This window comes from Pyxicephalus adspersus, chromosome 5, assembly GCF_032062135.1.
Source record: "Pyxicephalus adspersus chromosome 5, UCB_Pads_2.0, whole genome shotgun sequence".
Lineage (NCBI taxonomy): Eukaryota > Metazoa > Chordata > Amphibia > Anura > Pyxicephalidae > Pyxicephalus > Pyxicephalus adspersus.
In genome coordinates, this window is record NC_092862.1 from 74039673 (window position 1) to 74046438 (window position 6766).

The window sequence follows — 6766 nt, forward strand, 5'->3', positions numbered from 1 at the left end:
GCCACAGGAATTAAAAAGTAACTTATATTGCATGAAATGTTCTTTAAAATGTTATTTTAAAGATGTAGATATTTTATATTCTGTGAATTATTTTCTATGGTGGTTCTGGATTTTACTTTGTTGCTTTTTTAATAGTGGCATAAGTATACAATAATGCATTGTATTTAAGTGTGATAACATTTGGTTCCTCTTATATTTTCCAGGTTTTCATGACCTTTTTTAACCTGCTTTCATTGGCAAAGTATATTTTGCTGCTTCTATTCTATGCTCTTAGTTTGTCATGTTTTAAGGTGACACTAACAAAATCAGAAATCAGGGCAGGTGTTTGTGATACCCATTCTGAATTAGCACACTAAAAGCCAACAACTAAAGTAATAGGTACACAGTCACTCTTTGAACAGCTTAGTTATAGATGTATTGATCCAGATTGTGCAACCTGTTAACATGTAACAGACTATTCCACGCATCACAGGGCATCAAAAATGAGCATGACACATCCAACTCTCATGCAACATTCTTTCATATATTTTCTGGATTACCATGTTGTGTATCTTTATTAGTGTTGATGTTTTTGATCCGATCGCTGGGCAAGACATTTAACTTGAAATTTTATTTGCTAACAATTAGCATTACAGTATAACTGCATGTGAAAGTATACATCTTAAAAAGTGTGTTTATTCAATCCAGAAATGTGGTCAGTACAACTGCCAAAATCACGAGGAATGCTACAATACAAATAAAATGTAAGATGAGCATAAAATATATGAGGAGTAGTTTTGTGTGAAGTAGTATAATGTGAAAAAAATTGCAACACAAAATGAAAGGGAAAAATTGGGAACCATTGGATATGTTTTTGTCCTAAAAGTAGAAGTACCAAAGGCACTTTTATTTGTTGCACTAGTTATCTCTCCTTTATGTTGAGCCCTCACATTGCCTCTTGCATGGTTGTACAGGCTCCTCTCCTGTGCTGAAATTGTTTATTCTGATTTTACTGCACACTGTAATCTTTATTATGCATAAGAAGCTGCAGCAGGCCAGATAGTCTACCTTATTTTATGGCAGAAGTCCAGTGAAGCTAGACCCTTCCTCCCCAACCTTACACTTTGGAGACTTGGTAAGTTTCCAAAAAAAAAAAAAGACAATAGCATGGATAGCAGAAGCACCCAAGCAGAAAAAGAGGGTAGTCTTGAATATTTTCATAAAACTGTATATTTCCCAGATAATTACATTCACCAACAACACGTTACATGGTACATTAGTTGCCACTTCTTCAGGATTGCTGTACACTTTAAGGCTATAGGGCAGCCAGTATTCCTGGAGTCTGTGAAGAGAAGTCCAGACTCACTTCTCTCTGAAGAATATATTTCCTCCTACCCTCCCTGGACTACTACTTTTATTTATTAGAATTCAGTTCTTTCAATCACATGGTTCTTTCAATCACAGGTTCAGTACAAAATCACGTGTGCTATTGCTGCATGTTTTTTTTACCTTCCACCTGTCATGTTCTGTCTGTATTGCATAGAGCTCTTGTGATAAAAAAAGGATATACAAAAAACTGAATTAGCATGCTGAATAGGAGGAAAGTGGAGGCCATGAAAGGCAAAATATAAGCAGACTAAACTTTAGCTTTACTTTATTTTACAAATTGAACAGACTCTCCTGGTTTATTAAATCAAACTCAGTGTGTCAGTGATAAATCAGCAAACTAAATGGAAGGTGTATATGTGCTATATGCAATGATTTAAGATTTCTTCTTAAAAAATATCTGTTTTGTCTGTTTTATTGACGTTTACATAATTTTATATCTTTTTCTATTTTCTTTATTATCTCTATTCTTAACTAAAACACCTGCAATTTTGTGGTACCATAAATTTTACCACATTGTTACATTTCTTTTTCTGGCATCCAGGCCTATAATCCCCTGGCTAGTCTTATCATTAGAAGTCATAATAAAAAAGGTCTAAACCCAGTATATTGTTCCTGAAATTGCACCAGAATAGCTAAGAAGGCAAAACATTCCCAAGCCGAAAACCATTGAAAACTCCTTAAAATACAACAAAATTTGTTGAAGAGGACAATTTGTAACTTATCACAGTTTCATTACCACATCAGTATGAAGTTAACTATGATTTTATGAACATGCTAAAAAAATGTATATTTGACAATACCAAGGTCTGGTAAAGCATGTTTCTCTTAATTCAACATGGGAGCTCATCACTGCATTACTGCAGGTGGACTTTCCCACCTAGCACAAACTTTATTATATTTATTCCCTATATAAAATAATCAATTGTTCAGGGAGAAAAAAACACTTGTCATGGTTATAACAGGTGTGCAGACCTTTAGAACTATACAGCTTGTCTTATTCTGATGAATAATACTTCACTGGTGATTTACACTACTCTTTGGGTTGAAGAAACGCTAACAAGGTACTTCTCTGGCTTTTTTTATTCATTAGAATTGCTGAGTGTAATCAGGCAAAAAGAGGGCTTTTTGATCTTTCTTTCTCATCTACCAAAACTCAAGGTAAAGTCTTTTTTGTTGTCATTGAAATCATAATCATAACACATGTTAAACATAATTCGTGACAATTTCAGGCTTAAAATACTGGTGTCATATCAATGAGAAATGTATTCCTAGCTACATCACATATCAAAATATTAGGTTGTTCAAGCTTAAAAATAAGCAAATAAGCAAACATTTCTTACATTGTTCTCTTATTTCCCTTACTGACATTTCCTCACTTTTCAGTAATTCTTTATTAGTCTATGCAATATTTGTCAGTTAGTCAGGAAATTGCAAGATTTGTCTGATACATTTCCTAAACCACAATCAAGTGTAAAAATATTCAGTGTCTTAAAAATGTGAAATATAAATCAAGATGCAGAAATGGTGGTGAAACAAACCTAAAGTTACATTTAAAGCTGAACTCCATGAACACAGCTAAATACACAGATGAAATATATTCACAGAGGTTGTATTACCTGCCAAATAATTTGGATTTCTGACCATTCAGTTTTGAATATTACACAGCTTTGCCAAACAAGCCTTATCAGGCAGAAGAAGGGACCTGACTTTTTTATGCTGCCACTATGCAACATTTGCTGTTCTTGTCCCTTCCCCAACCTATATAACTCCATATGATTCAGTTGTACTGATTTGGCACTGATTTGGTACAGTACCATAATTGGCAGTACTGCTATGTACCAATTCAGCCATGGTGCAGTTAGCCAGTCAGTGATTAGGGATGTGGCAGCTTTGGCACTGTGTGCATCTCACACCACATTAGAGATGGGGAGAGGACAACATCCAACAGTGCTTTCTGCTGCACAAGAACAGTGTGTAAATAAGTTCATTGCAGTCAGAAAACAAATTAAGTCCTCCGCTAAGTGAGGTTGTGAAATTTGTTGTTGTGAAATTGAGGATATGTCTTATATGTATGAAAGAGATGCATCAGTCAGTATTTTTAACTAAATAGTTTTGAAATAATTCTTTCTTTAAACACAAAAACAACTGAGGCTCACTTTTCCTTTTTAAAGTAAGATTTTTAACATGTGAATACATATCACAGTTAAGCTTCCATGTTCTTTGAAACTGCCCATTAGGACTTTGGGGTAGCTCTGTTGCATCCATTAAAAATCAAGCTTCCCCTGCAGCTGCTGGAACTTCACCTGCGTGGGAGCAATGTCATCCCAGCCAGGCCACTCAAGATGACTGAAGATTGAAACCAGAAAGAGAATAAGAAAGAAGGTAATGGCACAGGTGATGGAACAGGTATAGGTGAGTTTATTTAAAACATTCCGTTCAAGCAAGTAGGGTTTTTTTTTTTTTTTTTATTGCAGATGGGTCGTTGTCTGTCCTTTCTGTAATAAAGGACCTGTCTAATCATGATTTTTTATTTCTAGAGTTAAATTTCGCTCTCAAATCCTAAAAACATTTCCTTTGAGGTACAAAACATCTTCAAGCAGCATTTGGCTAAGACAAAAGTTTTTTAAACTGTATGTAGTGCAAAGAATTGTCACTGGTAAGGTTAACACAAAATAGCACTACTCTGATTTATATAGCAATGCTTGCTGATGGATGAGACAGTATATGACAAATAGAAATATGTGTTTGCCTTTGTACAACTTAAGGTTAATGTGTAAAATCACTCTTCTCAGGAGAACTGCATACTGCAAACTGGTAGTATTACTGCTGTTGAGCTTCCAGTTTGGTGAACAGTTTCTTAGACCATTTGTAGTAGGACAAGCTCCTCTATGATTTTAAACTAATTATTTGTTCTCAAAATTAAAAGGAGAATATGTGCTTTTTTTAAAATTGAGATTTTATTGAAAGGAAATCAAGGAGACAGAACACAAATATAACCATATACACAATTGCACATACATAAAGCTATTTTACCTTACAAAAAAGTGCCTGTGAACATCAAGTTTAGAATATAAATAACACATCAACGAACAACAATAAAACTAGTTGTCTTTGTACTCAAGTTGTGTAGCAAAAAAGAGACATACATATAAAAGTTAAAAACTCAGAAAAAGTTTGTCTAAAAATCAAGGAAAAGTTTTTAAAAAACATGTCCAATTGGAAAGCTTGGAGGTTTCAATGTATTTATAAAGGGAAAGGAAAGATACAGATAAAAGATTTAAAGGGAAAGTATACACATGAATATAAACAAAAGAAAGTAAAGGAAAAGGAAGAGGATGGAAGAGATGGGGAGAAATAAAAGGAAAGGTAAAAAGGAGAGGAGAAAATGAGGGGCGGGGTGCAAGTTGACAGTGGTCCTAAAAGGTGGAGTTAAAAAAAAAGCACCTATGGATGGTGGAAAAATCAAACCTATAGACCTTATAAAATGGCTGGACTAAAATGTGTGCTTTCAACATCATTGTGTTCACCAAAAGCCAACAAAAAAGATTAAAAATATATTAGCTTATTGAGCAAATGCTAATGTAAATTGTTACCCATCTTACTGCTGCAAGCCTAACTAAAAATTGGGAACCAATCTGCATCTTAGGTTCATCAGGAGTATTTGCTAGCCAAGTCTTGTGCAAAGGACTTGGCATTGCACATGATTGGATAAACTACATGAACACCATTCTCTATGCCTCTCTATACAACCACACTGGTGATCTGCAAGAAAATTTTGGTGGTCCGCGGTCGTATGGACACAACCTGCCCACTCTCCCATCACAGGCTCAGACCTGCTTGCTAACATTGTTTGGGGACAGTAGCACAGGGCTGTGGACAAAACTTTTGTTGCGTTCACAGCCCTGTGCTACTGTCCCCCCCGGAATTTAGCAAGCAGGTCTGACCCTTCAATGGGAGAGTAGGCGGGTCATGACTGGCATAATGTCTGGCATCATGACATTACTCTGGGGGAAGTTTCTTCACCTTTAAGTGACACAAGACTCCCAGCACATGGGCGGTCCGCGTTCGCTGAATTTAGTGGTCCGTGAGGTTGGAAAGGTTGGCGACCACTGTTCTAATAAACCATATACCAGGTATTTCTGTCTATATCTCAATCATTTTACTCTCCTAATAAATAACATCTTCTTAAGCTGAAATATTCATAATTATATTAGTGGTCTCTTAGCACAGCCATGTACTGCCAAGTGTTTATAATGAAGTCATCCAAGCATTGTTTGTTGTAATGTGGACCCACAGGGGTTAACAATAATCAACTGGTGAGAACATTGAAAGTGATTCCTATTTATTGCAGATATGTTCATATATAATTGAAAGTCTCTGTGATAAAGCATCACACCCATCATTGTAGAATGTTCAGTTAGCTGGAAAAATGCGGCAAATCTGCAACCACCTGTCATTCCCAATGAGAGATCTGCTCAACTGGAGCCAACCCTATTGATTAAAAGCCATAGTACTATAGTGTGAAATGGTGTTTTATGATGGCTGCTTACAAAGAACACCACTGCATATTTGGAACTTGCTTACCTAACCACTATCAAGCAAATATTGTGCACTCAGCAAAGCATAAAATTATAAGGAATTTTGGAAATAGGTCTTAACTGATCTATGTTTGCTGTTATTTCTATCTAAACAATACACTACAACTGACAAATGAATATTGGTGCTGGGGTTTGGTAAGCATACTTTCTAGTGTACAGAGTAAAGTAAAGCACTACAGGTCATTGGGAATTTCACTTTCCTTTGAGAAGAGACTAGCTTTCTATATTCTTCCAATCCACACTGCAGAACAGTGTGCATTTAAAGTGATTTCTTCTGTTAATGTAGGCTTATTTTTTGTGTGTTTTTGAGACTGGACTTCATTTTATGAAAAACCATTATGAAGAGTGCAGAGCACTCTATAAATTAGGCATTATAGTATGGACCTCAAAGCATGTTGCTGGCACTACCAATTACTTACCATCAATGATTATTTATGCCCAAGAAATAGAAAAATGGGCGTTACATTTTAGTAAAAGTATAGTAAGGTATGGTAGGTAAGGTGATTCCTAGAGCACCCAAAAAAGTTGTCCCCTAAGTGTGCCATGGACTTTTCTATTTTCCTATAATTTATATCTATTATAAGCCAGTATGTATATTGCGCCAACATATTACACAGCTCTTTACAAAGCCCATTGTCATATCACTACCCTGTTTCCCCGATTATAAGGCACTGTCTTATATTTTTTGAAATGCCAAAATATGCCCTAGGTCTTATTTTCAGGGGGATGTCTTATTTTTCCATGAAGAAGACTACAGTACACATTTATTGTTGAAAGTCAATCATGATCACTCATGTGCC

The 6766-nt window shown here is 35.6% G+C and overlaps 1 long non-coding RNA gene across 1 annotated transcript in view; it reads left to right on the top strand.

Annotated features, from left to right (window-relative positions):
- The first annotated feature begins 2456 nt into the window (after positions 1-2456).
- LOC140331121 (uncharacterized) overlaps positions 2457-6766 on the top strand; it is a 46194-nt gene continuing 41884 nt past the window's right edge. The window contains exon 1 of the long non-coding RNA XR_011920863.1: positions 2457-2526. This is a non-coding gene — a long non-coding RNA (uncharacterized lncRNA). The remainder of the gene's footprint in view (positions 2527-6766) is intronic.